Source organism: Anticarsia gemmatalis, chromosome 26, assembly GCF_050436995.1.
Source record: "Anticarsia gemmatalis isolate Benzon Research Colony breed Stoneville strain chromosome 26, ilAntGemm2 primary, whole genome shotgun sequence".
NCBI classification, from domain to species: Eukaryota; Metazoa; Arthropoda; class Insecta; order Lepidoptera; family Erebidae; genus Anticarsia; species Anticarsia gemmatalis.
In genome coordinates this window covers 4,745,600-4,767,437 of record NC_134770.1, presented here as the reverse complement: position 1 = coordinate 4,767,437, position 21,838 = coordinate 4,745,600, and the positions used below count along the sequence as shown (strand labels likewise).

The window sequence follows — 21,838 nt, the reverse complement described above, 5'->3', positions numbered from 1 at the left end:
TAAAGCTTAGTGTAATAGTAAATCTTTACGCTTTTTGGTCACATCTCGTTTTTTCTATTCATAAAATTGCAATCTGGAGTTTATTCTAACACAGACTACTTCATCGGGCCTTTTAAACCGACTTTATTCATAAAACTCTTTATTACCGTTAAGTTAACAATGTTAAAAGCGTGTTCACTATTGCCTTAAAGAGCATAAAAATTCTCAATTTACATAAACCTTGCATTATTCGGCGAGTTATGAGAAATTGAATAGAACTTTTGATAGGCTCACAGAAACGCTTCAAATATTGTTTTGAAACAATAGACAATGTGTGAACAAAACACAATAACTACTTATTATATTGCATAAGTAAAGATAAGAAACAATCCAACACAATCAAATTATCCGACTCGAGAATCAAATTCACGATCTACGGTTTCGTAGCGTCTGACCCCAAGTGAATTTGTATACACGTATTAAATGATAAGACCGTTTTTGTAGATGGTTAAATCTCTGATAATTACTACGACTGTATTTTTTGGTACACAAATCTTATTTTACATACATACATACATACATACGTTCATACATAATATCACGAGACCAAGGAACACCATCTGGTACGATCCTTACAAGTTTCCCCCGCATCATTCACATCCATACATCTTGTCAATGAGGACCGCAGGTTACGAGAACTAGTAGCCTATTTTAATTATAAAAATAAAGGTAATTTTGATAATAGTAGCTTATTATTTGGCAAGAATACAGAAAAGGAAATCGCAAGACCGCGGTATATCCTTTAACGAAGGCAAAGTCGCGCAGAAGTAAGTGAACTCTGAATCATAATTGAATGTCAGAGAGCCTAAATATAATAATAAGGAAGTAAGAAATACACGATGGCTACGCGTCGTGGGTGGCATATATTATTTTCGTATTATTATCAACAATTAAAGTAATTTTACATCCATAAACATTGTTTTAATCGTCGTGGGTGCAATCCTACACGAATTCCACAAATAACTGGAGTTTGTTATTTTTTTGCGCAAGCGATTCAGAAGCGTAAATGTAATTATTGTAAACGAGCACGCTGCGACAACGATATATGGACACAACGACAACGAATATCTACTAATGCCCGGTTTCTGAGGCACATTTAGCGGTAGTTTATCTATTGAAACTGTTTCTTTTATGTGAGTTTGAACGCTATTGAATAGATAAACAACCGTTAAATAAACCTCAGAAACCGGGGATATGAGAGTTCAACTAAAAAGCAACATAATCAATTGCTATAATTTGAAACTTCATTATTGTAGTAAATAGTTATTTTGTTGAAAGTTGTATTGGTGTAAGTTTAAGATCAAGCGAGGTTTCCCATTTTTTTGAGTCGTCGACGGAATTCGAGACCACTACTTTAAAATATTAACTTTCGTGCTACCAAGTGATAATAAGTACTGTTAACCTGCATTTATCTCTTGACAAGGCCTCTTAGAAAGCGAAACTTCAAGCTAAATACACTGTAGGCGTACACACATATTGTACAAAACCTACGCATGTAATCCGGTTAATACACTTCATAAAAAGTATGGCATATTAAGCCCCGGTTTTACGAGTTATTTTTTTACTATGTGCTTTTATTAGGTTAAAGGGGTGTCGTAAAGTTGTGATTCGGTGAACTTTGTTACATATTTAAGACGCTATATTGGCTTGTAAAGGAATTACGACGGCTGTTAGTCACCGCAAATAATATTGGCATATATGTAGACAGCTATTACTAATTTAAAAGGGGAAATTGTCGAGTAAATTGCAGTTTTATGCGACTCTATAGATGTCTAGATTAATTAGTTAACATGTACAATAAAAAAAATGACGAGATAATACGATAATGGTGCAAAAAAACTGTTCTAATGTGACCACTATGACATATCGTTTTAAAGTGAATGCAGATTGGTGGAATATAACGTTTATTAATGCGTAACCAGGAAGACCGAGACACGAGTAGTACAAATTATGACTAATGGTGCAGGTAACGTACATGGGAGGAAAATAGTGATTGCTTTTTTTATCAAACAAGGCTATATACTTCGTTACTTACACGAATTCGTAGAATGTTAAGTTTCATCCGCAAATCAGCTCATTCTCACTCTCACTCATTCATTCAGCGTACTTCACTATCAATAAAGCAAGCTAAATCAACCACAAAATGCTAAATAAACACACAAATCTTCGAACAAGGTGTGGTAGTTCTAGATTATTCCATAATGTTAGCGCGATCACACGCCGTTATTACTTCAATACCTAATTACATTAAAAGCAGGCGCGTCTTCCACACCTTATGCCAAGCAAGGTATGGCTAGATTCATTAGACAGATTTTTCTATAATTAGAAGATCTTTTTGTCAAAGTAACTTAACGTAGCCTAGTTCGACGTGGGCGTACTGCGAGCGAAGTAAAATTAAAAATAAACACTTAGTATCGGAATCGGATTATTGATAGAAAGAATATTGAATCATTTAGAAACTGGGAAATGTAAGACTTCTTATAAATACTCATTATTAGTTGGAAATTTAAGTACTTAATTTATTATGGTAAATTTTAGATCATTTGCGGGTAAAACTTTAATTCAGCCTACATCTGCCCACAACTGACAAACCTTAAAGAACCTACACTATGATATAATAACGAATAAATACATTTAACCCATTACTGGGTAAGGTTCTCCTCCCGGAATGAGGGAGGGCTTTGCCGTTCATCAATGACCAATGGTTCGGTACTTATCATTCCTTTTAAAGAACAGTGTTAAAGAACTTTCAAGTTCGCAAGTTTAAATCACGATGTTATTCTTCACCATCAAGTGATAAATATAATAATATTAATTAAGAATCATGTCACATCATAATCTACACTCAATTCATAGACAACTTTACGACAGGTTAATGACCTAATAGTACTTATAATTCGGCTATAACCTATCATTACTATAACTACAAATAATAAACAAAACAAAAACCACTTATAACCGGTTATTTAATGCCCATATTAACATGAATACACACATTTGGCTTGGCGCCATTGCAACTTGATGCATACGATATCAACAAGTTGGTACATTTAAATTTTATCTTTATTGCTAGGTAATAAGAGTTGAAATTTAATTGAGTGAGTAGCAAAGTATGGGTAGAACGAGTTTTGAGGGAAAAAAAGCGTATGTATTTAGTATGCAGCGGTCTCGCAGTTGATTTTCCTTAGAGGGAAAACTGGCCTAAGCAGATCAGCTTTTTGTTGACTGTTTGCGCGACTTGTAACTCGACATAGAAATAAAAGAAACGTTGAATATAAAGGTAAAGCTTTTGAAAGAAAACCTGTTCTTTTTACTAGCCTTAGTTTCATAAGCCACTTTTATTTGGAGACTTATGTACACGTGAAGGTACCTCGCGGTCAAAAGCTATACAAATAAAATATTTAAATGCCCATAAAAACCAATCCGAGAACAAAAAAAATGCATATAGGAAGTAGTATCAGATAAGAATCGAACATAGATCATAAAGTTTTGGCATGAAAGAGTAACATACATACATCCATCTAGCCTCACAAACATTTAGCATAAGCATTTATAATATGGGTAGGATTCACATAAGTAAGTACTATATTTTTACATAGTGCAATAGCAATAGCGAAATATCTACGTTAACTATTACACCACACAACCCAATAAATATGTAATTTCATATTTCCTCCCGTTTTCAAAATAAACAGCAATGTTATTTCAATCTTAATGCCCTGAATGTCATCCTACCGTTTCATAAGGAAAATGCTATCAAAACATTTCTGTTGAGGGAATTCCAGAATTGACCAACTTGCAACTTGTGTCTTGAATTACTCTCAAAGGATTTCCGTGTTATTCAATTAACTGCTCTAAAATTGTCCAAATAATAAACTTGATTTTAGTTATCCCTTTGGGAATGAAAATGCTTTGATCATTAATGTACTTATTAAACTTAATTTCTTATTTTCTTAGCATTTGTTCTGTCCAGTATAAAACAACACCTTCTTCAAGACTGCAGTTCGGTCTTTCTCTTCTTCGTTGACAAAGTATTGTATTAATGTAAAATAGTAAGTATAAAAACCTAAAAACAAACTTGTTCAAAGAACTAAGTAGGTGTGTTTCCGAAAATAAAAGCAAAACTGAAAAATATGGAACAAAAGCATTAGAATACGGATAAGGATACAAAATCAGAATTTAAGGAACAATGCGAAAATAATCTACCACAAAATAACACACTCACCGAAAAAAATAACTGGCAACATTTCCATTCTTTCGTTTTTCTCGTGAAAAATCTTTGCAAAGAATTTATTTCGGTCAGATTTGAGGGAAAAAATATCCATTTTCGTAAGGGTTATATATAGCACAAAGGTATTTTTCACACAAATATTGTAATAGTATTTTCATATGAATAAGTATGACCCTTGACGGGACGCGGTGGGCGGACGAAAGTCGAGTTTTGTGCCGATAACGTAGCTTTCCGATATTTTTGTGTAAAAATACAACTCTTTTTAGGTAGATCTGTGAGGAAGATAGCGTCATGATGTTAGTAAGTTGTTATTTATTATCTCTTTGAGGAACCTTAAATAAGCTTAAATTTATCTATAAATAAACTAGCAAGACTTAGAAATCAAATCATTTATTCATTTAGGTCAAATGCTGACATTTATGATAGTCAATGATACAGAGAGTGAATTTACCGCCAGTTGGGAAGGTAGGGTCAATGAGAAGAGGTGAAATTGATCAATGAAAGTAATTAATTCAGTCTTAACCGAAACAACAACAAATTCTATTTTATTTATAAACAATACAATACCAAGAAGCACTCAGAAGAAATCACTTACAGTTCAAGAGATAGTTATAATAATCTAAAAGCCGTATCATTCTTGGAATATCCAACGGCGATTACAGTTTACCTGTGTTTCAGTGAACCGGTCAAAGATTAAGCTTGAAATTAACTCGACTGTTCGCTGGGGATACATCCTTTAAGGACTAAAGGTTAATCTACAAAGAAAGGACTTTTGAGAAATGGATTGTGATATTACGAACATCTTTATTTTCAAACTAAAAAAAGTAAATCTCAAATAAGTCCCTCATCCGGGAGGAGACCAGCAGTGGGACAGTCTGGGGTTAAGAAAAAGACAAAATACCGACTGTCTCCCTGGTTCAATTTTAAGATTGCTACTTAAGTAATCTTCTATACTTATTTGATTATATCAAGTCTTGTACTATGACATTCTTAATGCTAGTCATATACTCGATAGACGAAAGTAGACTTCTCCCATTTTATATTGGAAGTGAAAAAATTATATAAATTATATCTTTAGTTCCGTCAAAGTCAACATAAAACAGAATACTTGGTAAAAAAAAAGAAAATCTAAACGTTGAAATGATATCGTTGAAAAAGTCTTTTTTTTTTCAGCGGCAGTGTAAACCACGCCTAGATATCGAGAGCCGATACGTAAAGCGAGATTGGTACAAACGTCGCCTGGTAAATAGAAATAGGATCGTTTCTGGTCGAACAGTTTCTGTAAAAGGGATAGGAAAATGTGTAATATCCTGTTACGTTCATGTTCTGTACATACTATACGTTTTGGTGAAAATATTACACGCGATTTTCAATGTATGCTGTAGCAAAAACGTATTACCATTACTTACTTATATCGGATTTAAGAATTTTCACAAGGTAGATAGAAAAGTATTAAGTAATTAATATACTTTCACTATGAATTGAATTAAGTATTTTGGAATGAGCGTTGCAAATCCAAGAGCTAATTATTGATGAGGTAATGCGCCTAAAAAGTAGAACAGTGCCTCCGTTTGATAGAAAAACGCTTCGTCCTATAGCTGTTTCGAGACAATGCTTGAGCCTTTGAAATAATACTAAAATAAAATGACACCCTAACTATGAACTAAAGACCCAACCAGTTTCAAATGACTCGTGGAAATAATCCGATTTCCCTCAACTTCTAGCAAAACAAAACCTGACTCCACAAGGCAAGTTTCTGAACACCGCCTTCATTAATTACGTTCGGACAGCGTAGCACCACCGTCAAATTAACTCAACGGTTCATCTAAATGAAAATTTATGCCTTAGGGTAGATCCACAAGTATTGGAGCCGGCATTGTCGGTTGAGAGCATTTCTCTTTCAGGGCCATTAAGGTACATATAAAAAAGAAGCAAAAGCTGTTAATACCATTGGTGTTCTAAACATTGGTGCTAAAAGACGATAACTTTGGCGATTCGGCAGGAGCTATTGAACAAGAAAGCCGACCCAAGGCATCGGCATCATGCAGCAACAGTCGGCTTGTGCCGGTAGGTACAATCGACGATGAAACGCCGATTGACGTTGTTTAGTAGTAGCCAAGTCGAGTGATTATCTGCGGCAGATTCACGATGACAAAATACTGCATTGAAACCCTTGAAATTGGTGCTGAAAACGGAATGCCTCGGCAGCCGAGCGGTTTGTGATACCCGGTCTCGTTAGATAAATGTTCGGGAATCACCAATCACATATTCCATTTCATGCCGGTTAGGTAAGTACAGTACATAGCTAGGTAGTCTCCGCGCGATCTTTCCATAGATGGGTGGCTGTATAGTGGTATTTGAACTGGGCATCTCCGTGCTTCGGAGGGCACGTAAAAAGTCGGTCCCGGTTGTTGTCAATCAAGATAAGAGTCGTTAAGCCACGCAAGGCCTTCCAACGTTGGCACTAGGTTGACTACTAACCAATAATACGATAAGAAGAAGTGAAGATTGTGTGCAGCAACCCTTACTGAAAAGAGACACGGGGTTTATTAAAGCCTTGTTGCCATGAGATAAGGGTGATGAATATCATTTTATAATAAACAACGAAGGCTGCAGCGGGGTGTGCTTAATTGGTGGAATTAGGAAAGTAAATGTCTGCGATAAAGATTGTTTATTTTGTGAAACACGGAATATTTAAAAGACTGAGAAAATTCAAACTTTTAATGACTTGATCAATGAAAGTGTGGAGTAATTAGTAGTCTGTTATGAAAATACCGTGTAACATTCACGGTTAAATATGACTGAACTGTATTTATTTCTATTAACAATAGCCATCATTTACACCTATCTATAATTAATTTGCAGAAAATTGTATGACAGATAAAGTGTGTGATATCGTTAATCGTAAATTCTATTTTGTTTTGTATGATTCAAATAATTTCACCATGATACATATATTTTTCCTTGTTTTGAATAAAATGATTGTTTCGACTATATAAAACAAATCGTAACAGTGAGGCGTTAAATTGTATTTAATGTAATGCTAGTGCATATAAGCGTTTAAGCTAGACTTTAGACTTTGAGTCAAGTACAAAAGCCGTATTTGGGCACGTATGCTTACATGGTTACAAGGTTATGTGATAGTCCAAGTCAACTTATACGGCATTTTGATGTATATTTCTATATTCTTAACTAATGTTTCAAATTGGTATTTGGATGATTGTCAAGTAGTACTATTAAAACAACTAACAGATACTTCATATACTACAACCAGCTTTTGCCGCCGACTCCGTTAGCGCGTACGTTTTACGCTACAACACTAGCAAGTTTCATTTAAATCCATTCTGTAGTTTTGGCGTGACAGAGCTACATACACCCATTGAAACATTGAAACTTTCGTATTTTTAATATCAGTAAGAAATAAGATCAACATCTGTAATAAAGTCTAGGTTTATGCTGAACATTCGGTGTATAAACGCCCTATACGATGAAAATGTAACAGAAATATACGAAATTCAACAAACGTGTTGATTATTCGCAAAATAAACATTAATAAAATATAACATGACATACGGATTTCAATCTCGCTTTAATCCCGCACGCTTTTAACTTAATAATCAATCGTTTTGTAGGTTTTCATTGGAAACTCGGATCAGAAGCTTTTTGAATATATTTTCGAATTTATTTTTGAAACTGTGACTTTATTTACACATGGTTATTAATATACTATTTTTACTAGCAATGATCAAAACCCTTTTTAAATAAGACTCAGTTACATGTTATCTTTTCGTACGGTTAGTGGACATTATTCATTTTATTATGTCACCCGATGGCCATTGAGAAGGCTTAAACTTAAACCACTGCTCTGCTGTATAAAATGTTATTATTGACCTTTAGTCATTATCTCTAAGAGCTTGGTTAGATGCTCAGTAAATTACATTAAGTTTGCCCTTTTACACTTGCATAACATAAGTTTGTTGACAAACCTCTAAGCTTTCAAGTAAAACAAGCTCGATTTTCTAAAAAGGGGAAACTGTAACTCTGGCTTTTAAAAGGTTCAACCTGAATTTTACCTACATAGCAACAATTTCGCCTAACTACCGCTAGGCCCATTTGGAGGACATTACCATAATTACCGCGTTTTGTGGCCAGGTCATTGACCTAAGCCATTAAATAGTACCTGCCTAAGCTAATAATAAATTTCTACGTCACTAAAATTACTTACGTACTTTATTTCAGCACGATATGTACGATTTGTATCAGCTTTTAAATATAATTTGGTCATTCACAAACGTTCTTTGGACGTCGCAAAATTATTTCGTGACTGATTTTTGTAAAGTATAATCTTGACGTAGGTACTGGACATGTACTGGTACGATGTTCAGAAAAAACAAGCGACCTTGTAGGTAATTCTAAGGGAGAGGCTCTGTGGAGCTATGGCTCTATCCAGAAGAGAATATTACCTTGAAGTAGATAGTATTCTTCCTTGAAGTAAAAATTTGGGACAACTACGAGTATCTTTGGCATGGCAATTTCCAAATACAACAGGAAAAGACGTGTGAGAGAGCTTGTACCTATTCTTCTTCTATTAGTCAACCTGATTCTTTTTATAAGATAAGATGAAGAAGTCAATCTGATAAAAACGTACACCGATTTGTTTCCAACGGGGCTTAATCAAAAGTACCGGAAGATGGCTTGGATCAAAGACAATTAGTCTATTAATCATGTTGAATTATGATCTAATTACCTGCAAAGATCACACTAACTCATTGTCTTACAATGTAGAAGAAAGATGCAATCAAAACAAAAGGGCACGTCCGAAAGGGATAGAGATGTTGACCGATTGACAGTTATTAAAAAGCCTGATAATAGTAATAGGAATGAAGAACTAAAATCCACATACTTCCTATTAGCGGATAAGAAAAGGATGGTGGGTACGGAAATGTTTTTTTGGAGTAAAAGTCCTTGATAGAGTTGATTTGTTTATTAACATCTAACATAATAATAAGGATTATAGGTGATATGGAATTGGTTTCATTGAAACAATAACACAATTAACACAATAAAACAATTTATAGCAGAGATTGGTTTAATCTTAAGATGAAAAATGTATTTTTTTCGACTTCGATTCATTAATGGTCTCGTTTAAAGAGTATTCCAGACGAGGATATTCTAGTTACTTTCTGTAGTCATCGGCTTATTGGTGATTAAGCTAAGCTAACTAACTAAGCTGTCTCAAAAGTCATTTTAATATTTATAAATAGTAAATTGCACCATGAATGAAATGGTGTGAGTCATAATAGATGATTGTGCCTACGACTCGAGTGAGGAACTGCGTGATTCTCTCAATTCACAACACGTGTCACGCTGAACCGAGTGTAAGCTGATCGCTTTAATAAATGGCCGAGAAGACCGAACTAGACAGCATAGTTGACTGTTTCTAGTATCATGGGATCGAGGATCATAGGACATTGAAATACATATTTTGAATATGTGATACATATTAAATAGGTAAATTTTGTGCTTGCTATGCAAAAATCTCTTTTATTTTCGTTACCGTCTTTTTCTCTAGTGACACATACGAAAGTTTTGTGTAAAAGAGACGGAATGCGACTTAGTATCCTTATTGATTACAGGGAGGACATATTTAAACATAGTTATTAATAAAATTTCAAAAGACCATGTGTTGCTTACAAAAGATTATTACAGTCACGGCAAATCAGAGATGTTAGGTTGCCTATATTATTCTACTCTGAAGGAATAGTATCATGAAATTAGGTACCTTCAATTTATTCATTACACTAACACTCATAATTATTCAGTCGAAGTCCCAAAGACAGTTGACAATAAATAAACTCCTTATCAACTCCATCTACCAGCCAACAACATTAGTACTTGCGCTATAGATCACCATACTTTATAGGGCACATGGTAATGTGGCCAATGAATAAATTAAGTCGATTCGTCGATAACATGTAAATGCTTGTACGCATTTTATTGGGACAAGTTGCGTAAGATGACAAGAAGACTTGAAAATGTATGTTTTCTGTTAAAATAGTAATGCCTGAGTCAGTTTTAGAATATCGTCGTAGAGTCGAGAAAAAATCTCAATCTAATGACTGATTTCACATTATAAATATCAAGCTTATTAGGATGAGTTATGCTATTAAGTTCGTTACAGCCTTTTTAGTACATTTGCTAAATTCGTGTTAATTCGGCAGTATATCAGCAGATACAGAAAATAGGATCAACTTCATTAAAAAAATGTTGCTTCACGTCAAAATTCTTAAACGTCTTTAGAAAACCAATCAATATAATATAACTTTTCCATTACTGAGTAATTGATGGATTCTTTAGGAAGTGTAGAGAAGCACTATAATCGGTTCTTTGTAAATTCTGCCCCGTAGATGGTGAAAAAGCCGCGAGCGGAAAGCTGGTACAAAATAAAACAACTCATTTCTAACATGCAAACACGATAACACAAAGATCGGTGCCATTTCCAGCCGGAAACGACAATCTAGGCGCCGAACTAATAAACATTCGACTTTACGAGTATACCACCTAGGCCGTAACTACTTAACCTTATTAGCTAATAAGTGGGTGATAAGCAGAAAACGTGACAAACGTAGTACAGAACATGTCACGTACATATTTGATGTTTCCTAGAATGCACATATTGTACATGCTATTTTTTTACTTGATGATTGAACGTATAGCTATTCATCTCCCACGCAGCGGTCACCACGATTCTTAAAAGTTTATATGTAAAACTATTTGTCACGAGTGTTGCAGTCGAAATTATGGAGAACCGTTTTCTCCTGTATAAACATTTAGAAAAGAGCACCGTATTTTCTAATCAGCATTTTCCCCGCAGTGGGTAGAGAAATGCTCCTAGTAATGGTGGTGATGATGATGACTTGACCAGAAGACCTTTACAGAAATCGATAGTTACTAAACTAATACATAAAGTTAACCATAAAAGACACTTCCATTATTCCCATGTGTTAATTTTATGATAAAAAACCACTAAGGCTAATCATGAATCATGATTTTCAATACAGCAGTTGGATCGATAAGAATACTTTCAAAAAAGAAAATGAGGTCACAAGCTTTCAGAAAGTCACATTTCGGTCAAAACAAAACGCATTGTAGGTAATTGAAATGCGTAAAGCACTCGACCTGAATTTTAGCCGACTGTTCAAAACAATTAGGTGGTAGTAATTCAATGAATGGATGAATGGTGACGGAAGCCATTGAGTACCGACGGTGAGAGTGTGTTTTGCGTTCGACTGTACCGTTTAGTCATTATTGAATTGTCAAATGTAAATTGATGCGGAGTCTTTCATTCACTTTCGTTATTGTGCATCAGTTTATATCTCGCAACACACTTTCGGTATACTTAATACAAATATTAAAATATCAACAAGCAATGCTCGACATTGAATATATTTTTTTTATCAGAGATGAGAAAGGCTTATTTAGCTAATGTTTTTGTAACAAAGAAGAACTTAGCTAAATTAGCCTTTTAAGGTGCCGTCTATAAATGAAAAAAAATATTCAAGGTGATTTTTTTGCTGATATATAGGAAGGGTAAAATATAGCTTTGCCATTTCCGATAAATCTCCTAACAAATGTCAGTCTAAAGTACGGTAAATGAAAAAAAAAGATTTTCCACTAACTTAATCTTTAAGTAAAAACATTGCTAAGAAACTTGCATGTATAATGTTGTTCTATAACGTTCTCGATGGTGTGTGAAGTTAACTGATCCGTGTACAAGCAAATGAGGTGTATAGGAGTACTACATTGAATATCATTGAATTTTATGTACCTATATCTTCCAGTAGGACGTGCTCTGAACATCTCTTCAAATAATATCATACTCTAGAATTTCTAGCTTCATTTTTGCCATATAAAACACTTTTTGCTAAGTCTTCGCTACCAATCTAACAAGAATGGATTTTAAGAAACTATTTATTGAAATGTTTACTGCAATGTATTCAGAACACATTCAGCAACACTTTGGTTGGTTAAGATTTTAAGTTAATTCAGTTCGAGAAAATGGCCAAACAAATATACAAACCAAGAAAACATTGATAACCCCATTATACCTTACGGTTATTATTTCCGCAAAACAAAAACCCTTGAACAAAAAAACATAATTCGCAATATATTTCGAACCGTCATCAGAACGAGACAAAACAACAATATGAGAGAAAACAAAGAAACCGTAAAACAAAAACTCACCGGGGACTCGAACACAATACGTATACGCGAGTAAAATGTGAATTTCTCTCGAATTACCTGTAACAAAAAGAGTAAAAAAAACATGAAACGTTTGCACAGAGACCTTTTGGGAATAAATAAACGTACAGCTAAATATTATATGTGGAGGATTTCCCATAAGACGAGGCCCTAATTTTTAGAGTGTGTTACAGATGTATGAGTAGAATTTTCAGCAAAGAAAGCAATAGGTTTCAGTATTTACAATTCTGCAGTTTTTCTTTATATAATACAAATATACACATATAAAATATCAAACACAACAAAAAATATTTGATTGTTACGTAAGTGTTGCCATCAAAATCTTTCAAAGCTCAAGTTAAAGTTCGATTCCATTGTAGTAAATAGGCTTATTTCCTCTGGCATAACATATATGGAAATAAGAAGTGTTATTCATCCGCTTGTTTGATCTTTTGAACAATACATTTTACGAATATGCCATACACAAATAACCTAGTAAAGTGATCAGATAAGTTCGAGATTTTCGCTCCATATTATCAATGCATCATTAACGTCGTCAAGGTAAATTATAATTACAATTGCGTTAAACAAGGACAACAATATAATATTATTATTCTCCTCTCGTTTCACGTACAAATGCAATAAATTACAACACATCAACATCCTGCTATTTACATTGACCACACCTTAGATTTAACTAGCGTGCGCATAAATAATATTAATTGCGACTGTAAATCTTCACACCTTATAAATTGATGTGTTTGTATTCGTTTGGAGCTTGTTACTCGAAAATTGCTTGAACAATATTGGAGTTTCAAGCAACTTTGTTGTGGAACGCCGCGATTCTGGGATAAATGACTTTGACCCCAGAATCGCGAATGTAGTCATTATGGTCATATTTCAGTCAGTTCTATGGCATAAAATCAATACACAAGAGTAGATGTTACTAGGCCCATGCAGGAAGACAACATTAAAATTATGGATATGAACATTTAAGAATGAAGATTTTCGCGACGTTTTGTTCATAACGGATGTGATAGTATAAAAAGAAATCTACACTTTTGTCTTAGGGTTTCAACTCAGAATATTTATACGTTAAGTCAACATCACCAAGTCGTGGCCCCTCAAAGTGCAATGAAAAACATCCTTAACACACTCATAACAGCCATTAAGCGTGCAAACAAAATGCTATGCAAATATGAATGCAATTTGAATATGTTTATATTACGCCTAGAGTGACGGAATGCGTCGAGTCTCACCAATCCGTGAGATTGTGAAACTTGCTATTTAACTCATTTAAATATTAACGCATCACTGGAGTGTAACAGGAACAGCAGTACAAATGTAACATTGTTTAACAGTAAAAATGTAACAGTTTTTGCTAGGGGGAATGACAAACGTGAGAATACTTTGGCTGGAAGAGCTTTTGCACATTAGTAGTTAATACAAAGAAACCCATTACTGTCCCATTGCTGGGCAAGGGTATCTTCCGTATAATGAGGCGGCGGTTTAGGCCTTGAAGACTTTAGTCACCTACAAGAACTGCCTTAAAGATCTTTCAGGTACACAAGATTAATATTAGGAGTTGAAGTGGTCGCCATGGTAAAACTTTAAAATCATTGAGTAAGATTCCAAACTTTAAGAATAGAAGAAGACACACGAGGATTTTTTTCAATTTGTCATATCGTGTCGCATACAAAAGGGTTGAGTTCGTTGGTCACGTAGGAAATCGGTTAAGTAAAAACTTTGACTAAGCTCGGCTCGCAGTTGCATAGCACCAGTAATTTTTCATACATGCATACTATACAGTTTTGACAATTCACTTCTGACCAACTTAACTTCTGGTCTTTTGCATATGATTGCTTTGCACGTGTCGCGTCAGTATGTAAACATTCAGAAGACTATATTTATGAGTTAAACGCTAATTATTATGCAAGCAAAGAAGAAAAAAGCGCAAACATTTGCGTGTGTCAGAGGTGTCATTATACAATTATATTTACAACGCCTGCAGTTCTTATCATATCATTAAAGCACTCCATAATAGCCGTTAGTGTACATTGATATTATAGCCTGGAGATATAAACTTTTGTGTAAATGTCAAAACTGTTAAAACATTTCAATAAAATAGCAGAATGTTTATTTTAAAGATATCTGCGTGATTCATACAAGAGTTGATGGAATGCTATTTTTATAAAAGCCTGAACGGCACAGGTTCCAACGTGTTTCTTAAGGTTCACTGAATGCATGAATGAATAAAGTATTGCCTTTAACTTTCTGTACCTACTACGAAATATAAAAAGGTGGAAGATGTCTATATTAAATCATCGGATAAGCTTAAGGAAACCATTGATTAATTACTAGACAACATAAGTAACTTCAAACAAACTGTATATTATAATCATGCTTTCATTTTTTTACTTAGCATCAATAGATAAATAAATGTTTCCATCAGCTGTTTGTAGTGGAAAATTTGTCTTTCAGCACTTGCGATTTCCATTAGCTTAAGGTATTTTTTTACAATAAAATGGTGTTCAAACAGGAATACTTGCTTAGAACTTTAGTTACAAACAAAGTGCAAAACAAAAACAATCTACCTAGAACACAAGCAACATCGTAGGTGCTAGTCCTAAAGCTCCATTATTCATGTCTATTGTCAATAACCGTCAATTATTGTCGCAACTGATTGTCTCACCCACGCACTCCAGTCTCTAATGATCGATTAACTCCTCATCACATCACTAATCGAAATAATTATGTCGATTACGACACACTGCGGCGAAACCGGAATATAAACGGATTTTAGGTTCACTGATTAAAAAGGAACTTGAATACAGTTAGTAGATCATAGATTATTGTAGTATCTTACTAATATTATAAAGGCGAAAGTTCGTGAAGACCGATATACGCAAGTTTGTAACTCTTTTACGCCAAGATTACTGAACGAATTTTGATGTAACTTGGTACACAAATACCACAGATTGTTCATATGCAAACTAGATTAGCACTACTTTTTACCCAGGAATACCCATTTCTACGGGCGAGATCGTGTGCAGAAACTAGTTCTACAATATTTAAAAATATTGACAGCAATTTATCAATGGTGCTGATCTAAATCGTGGGAAAAATCTGATCAGTATATTGGGGAAAACATAAAAGGGGATTTCCTAGTTTTTGTACAATAAGTAGGTTTGGAAAAGATAAGATTCGGTGCCACCATTTATTTACTATATCTTACTCACTTAAATTATCATCATCGTTGATTGGAATCTATTGGAGATTACTTTAAGTTAACAAGGCAGAAGCTTAGGAAAATAAACTATACTTTAGGTTCAGTAAAAAAGCCAATTAAAATATACTTAAAACTAGTGAAAAGTGTTAGAAAACCTTATAAATACTTCAAAGAGCCAACGTAAATAGCACGATGACTAACGTATATCCTCTTTTAATCGTGTTACCCACCGGATCCGACCCGGTAACCTTGCTAGAAAGTTCACACTATAGTTGCAAGACTATACGCATCACAAATGCTGTATGTATTACCTAGATACCCACTTTACTCTTGCCTTTGAAGCAAAGCCTGCTGAGTGTAGATAATAGCGGCGAGACAATAAGGATTTTACGGGCATTGTGTGACTTTATTTTGTATGTATAGTGAGAAACTGTTGACCCAGTAAGGATAGTATTCAACTAAATTATGTATACTTTAGAATAAGTGCATTTTTTGTGTCACAACGGTTGATCCAATTTTGAAAAGAAATCACAGGCTAATCAGATCAATTCTTCGGACAAAAAATCACAAATAGGTAACAGCAAAAAACTAAACTTGCCAATTAAAAATGTTTAAGCTCGGGTGAAGCCACGGATATAAGATAGTAGCTTTATCGACGTAAGCTAGATCTATTCTATCTTTAGCGCCACAAAAAGGCTTCTTTGACTATTCGAGTCAACAGATTTTAATCTGTGTTTTATTGCTTTGACAACACTGATGGTAGATAAAATGTTTGCTTACGATGTTTCGTTTTATTAAAATGTTTTGTTTAGACACTATTCATCTTAGTAACAGGTTTTTGTTTGAATTCTTTAAATGAATATGGAAATAAAAATTAACGCCGTCTGGCAAGATGCAACTCTATTTTCTTAAAACTTATCTAGGTAGTTACTAAAATGTAGAATTTATATTATTATATGCCTTAAGGGGCTACCGGATTTCTTCATATTCTTTTTCAGTTTCTGTGCATTCCTTATCGATTTCCCGATAAATGAGTTATGAACAATGCAAGTTCTCAATATTATGAGCGCATGATTCTAAAGGATACTTTTCCCCGGGAGCCGGGAGCTTGCCCAAAAGCAAAACGACGTCTAAGTAGGCCAAGTTGGCTTGTACTATGTGTATCAGAACGCCCTTATTCAAAGACATAAACTATTTACCGGCACTCAGCCGAGTAAGGATCTCCTCCCAGAATGAGAAAAGTATTAGGCCTTAACTCCGCAGTTTACATCTCTCTTTCTTTCACCACCAATAAACACCATTAAACTACTAATTTGTATATTTCTAACTATAACACCGCAGGAATAAGATATTACTGTGTTGTAGGCCGCACTCCGTTACCAGCACCGTTTACATGGATCAATTAATGTTTAGCACCGTTAGACGCATCTCGACTTAACCAACGGTATATTGAGGTAGCGTTATAATATGATTCCGATTATATTGTTTGTGTTTTACGCTGATTTGTTTGTTTAAATTGGTTTAAGTGTTGCTTTTTGGATTATCATCGTTTTAAACCTATCATTACGAATGTATATGATGAGCACGAGTATTTGTTATGAGCCTGGTTGTTAATTTATTTATTTACGTATGTACCTATTTCGGAGTATATAAGAACGTTTATCAGTTATTTGGTTGCCATAGTACAAGCTCTGCTTAGTTTGGTATCAAATAACCGTATGTGAGTTGTCCAATACTTGTGAAATTGCCGCACAATTAGTAATAGTGAATCTTGTTTGTACAAATTGACAATCAAACCTCACTAACTTTTGCGTGAAATAAAACATTTTATTTACTTGTAAAAGATCTAATTCACAAACTTCTCAGCTTCATTCAACTGCATAGGCAGAATAAAATCGAGTAAATATAGCGGAAGAGAAGAATCAATTTTCTCGTTGGTCGGAACCGTGTAACTTCTATTGAAAAAAAAGATCACGGCTTATCTACTTTTGTCCTCGGCGGTTCAATAGGAACGTGTGGACTTTTGTGAGGTGTTTCATCAATAAAAAGATTAAAGTAAAAATATCCAGGTCTTAAATAAAACTTTTATAGAAAAAATATCGACTAATTAAGTCGTAGTTGAATATATATTTGAAGTTATTCCATATTCCAGGAAAGTTGATACCCTTTTCATATTGACCACAATGACACAAATTACGCTGGCATTAATCTAGATTCCCTGTTTTACTAGAAAAACCGCAATAAAATATTTTGTTTACTTCTTTTTAATTGGTAGTCTTGTGTAAATTTTCAGCGCAATTTTTTTTTGCACCTGTGCGAATCACTTTTCGTACGATTCAATATAAAATACTAAATCTGGAACATCTGAACTAGATTGGACTTAACTGAAACTGTCATACGATGAATGACAAAAAAGGATCTTAGATGTGACAATCATAATACAAAATTGATAAACACTATTAAACTCACAGTTCTTAGTAATGGTGTTAACCAATAGAATTTGAATAAAAGATTCATCGTAACAAAATATCAAGATAAAATATATTTTAATGCAGCTTAACATCACACGAAAAAAAAGCATAACAAATAAAAAATCCTTTGTTCTGTACTAAAATTAAAATGCGTGGAACAAACATAACATATTAAAGAATAGAACCGTATGAAATGAATTACAAAGGTCGACCCTCATGGTGCACGCATCGGGTGGCGTGTGGTAAGTATGTTTCCGCGTCAAATCTTAATATAACATCTCTATTGGAGAACTGTTAAGGACAGGTGTTCCGTAGGCGTTTCTTGTACTATTTTAAGTTATCTTTATATAAGTAGATATTTTTTGAGCCATTTTTAAGCTTGGTTTTGATAATAAGGTAGAACTAGGCCAATACAATTTGGTTTACATTGTTTACAAAAGAATTCTTAAACTAAGAAATCAATTACAAAGGACGATCTTCATGGTGCAAGCATCGGGTGGCGTGTGGTAAGTATGTTTCCGCCTCAAATCTTGAAGTAACATCTCTATTAGAGAACTGTTAAGGACAGGTGTTTTGTAGGCGTTTCTTGTACCATTTTAAACTTGCTTTATATAATAAGTAGATAATTTTTTGAGCCATTTTTAAACCTGATCTAGATAATGAGGCCAATACAATTTAGTTTACATTGTTTATGGAGGCTAAGTTTTAAACACATGATTAAGAAATTAATCATAAAGGTAGACCCTGTCATAGTGCGTGCATCGGGTGGCGTGTGGTAAGTATGTTTCCGCCTCAAATCTTAAAGTAACATCTCTATTGGAGAACTGTTAACGACAACGACAGGTGTTCTGTAGGCGTTTGTACCCCGTTAAGCTTGTTATAGATAAGTTGGTAGAACTTGGCCTACACAGTTTGTTATAAACTGTTTAATAAGTTTTAATAGATCAGATAACGTAAAGCGAATCATTTCTAAAGTCGATTTTAGCGATGTGGCAAAGCGAGTGCTATGTATGTTTCCTGGTCAATTCTGGTAGGGTATAGTAAGCTTCACGTTGTGACATTTTATCAGACTCTATATTTAATCTGACTCTATCGGTAGATAGAGAGCGATAGAGTCAGATTGTCACATGTCTATGATTTTTATTAATTATGACGTAGTTTGCACAATTTAAATGGCCTGAGTAAAGTAACATTTTAATCGTAGAATAGATTTAGTTAATACGGTAAAACTTCAGAGTCTTTTAAAGTACTATATCAAAACAACTAAAACCAATGTTTCAAAAAATGAAATTGATTTCAAACGTGATATTTACCGGAGCTTTCATGTATATTATTAGCAATACTAAAAATACACATTGAATTTAACAAATAAGTATCGGGAAATGTGCGGTCACATATTCAAACATTGTATGATCGTTACGTCACAATCGTATGTTGCAAATATAAACCACAACGCTAAAACTGCTGTGGTTGGGTATTTTCAACTTATAAATAAATACGTGTGATGATTTCGACTGCCAATGTAGAGCTTACGACTTCTGACCACGAAGCCTCGATTCGCGGGTCGGGCAAAGTGCTTTTAATCTCTATTTATCTATACTAATATTATAAAGATCAAGAGTTTGTTTGTTTGTTCGAACGCGCTAATCTCAGAAACTACTGGTCCGATTTGAAAAATTCTTTCAGTGTTAGATAGTTCATTTATCGAGGAAGGCTATAGGCTATATAACATCACGCTACGGCCATTAGGAGCGGAGAAGCAACGAAAAATGTTAAAAAAGGGGAAAATTATGACCCATTCTTCCTTCGCTGACGCAAGCGAAGCGCGGGTCAGCAAGTATTAGAATATTCTTAATGTTAGCGTAGAGATTATCGTACTGTGACGGGGCTGTCATATGGCAACATACTCGTACCTTATTACATGGGACTATGAGACTAATACTTTAAACGGGAAAATACAACAAACCTACAGTTTTGGGCGTAACAGATGTGATGAAAAATATATGTATGTGAATAATATAATAAATGCATTAAATCTAGCAATCCAAATAGTAGCTCTTGAATTTAAAGAACTTTTAGTTTTAGTCTGGACCGAAGAACTTTGTGTGCTTAGTGGTCAACTTAGTGTCGAAGTTGTGCTAAGATTTACTTTAGAACTGACTCGTTCCATGACCTACTCTATCCTTTGTTTTTATTTGAGTTCACTATTCTTAGAAAAAATACAGATGATAGTGGCTAATAAATTACCGACTGCAAAGGATTTGACTCCAAATAAGATTTTAAAAAGCTTTAAGCTCTACACTTTTACTTTAATTCTTGTTTCTTTCATGCTGAAACAAAAATAGACAATATGTAATTTTCTATACAGATTTTATTCGATTACCCTCTATATCAAGTAGTTCCAACAAACGCCAGTTTCAATTCTTCGTATTTGTAAGTTGTTAATTTCACTGGATATTTCCTGCTAAAATCGTTTACAGGAAGTTTAGACGTATCGATCACACCCACACTTTAACTGATAGAATTCTGATTAAACTATAACGAATACTGCCTCAGTGGGGGGTTCTATTCCCGGGACTATATATACTTTTGATCTGTTTTTATTTTTATATCTGAATTTTCGTAACAGTAGCCAGGGAATGAAAGGCTGATGATTCATAACTTTTAAGCTCTCGCGTTGCATGTTTAATGTATAATAGAATACGGGAATTAACGCGAACACGCATTTTACCTTAAAATGCCTAACGTTTCGGAGCACGGCGAGTGCAACCTGCACTTTGCAATATTATACATTAGGCTGATGATAGCAACTAGCCAAACTCTAATAAATAGATATAAACAGAAAGGTGAAAAATTGTTTGATTATAGTCTTTCTTATAACAATAATTATACCTCTAGTAAAAAGGTAGAAATAATACTTCCTTTTAAATATGCAACAGCCTCTAAATGAAGCAATGGGAGATTAATTTAAATAACGACTTGGTAGATTAAGGCAATTTATACGACTTATAATGGAAGGGTTAAGACTGTAAATTAGAACTGAATAATATTGCTATAACTGTCACGGAGGTCTAGAAAGAAATAAGCTGACCATGAAAGCTTTGGATTTTCGAACACATAAAAGTATTTGCTAAGCACAATTTAAGAGCTAGTGTATTCTTTGTGATCAACGAGAGCTTACTATGTCGTTGTTTTCAGAGATTACCTAGGCAGTGTTAACTAATGTCAATATATTTGTTTCTTATTTATAACAAAGTATCGAAAATCTGGACGCCAAGTCATAGGCAGTTATTTTGAGAATACTAGTTATTTTTTCTCAGAAATAGTTATCCAAAAAATCGACGTATTAGAATGTCTGTTGCATTGTAAATTTTTAAGATAACCGATTGAGGAAAAAATAATTTAAAACATTATTTTAAAGAAAATATCCGTAGCTTTCCTACCAATATCAATGCAAACCATAAACAATTTGTCATTACAACCAGCAATTTATTTGATTTCGCAGCTGCAATACACCTGTGGACATCATTTCAATAAATCCTATATAATCTAAATAATCTTCTCAATATGGCTGGAATACGATAAAAGCAATTTGATCGAATCGAAACGATAACGACACACGTCTAT

General features: G+C 34.1%; 1 protein-coding gene across 2 annotated transcripts in view; it reads right to left on the bottom strand.

Moving 5' to 3' along the window:
• Cbl (E3 ubiquitin-protein ligase CBL) overlaps window positions 1-21,838 on the bottom strand; it is a 101,582-nt gene that overhangs the window by 34,003 nt on the left and 45,741 nt on the right. The window lies entirely within an intron of this gene.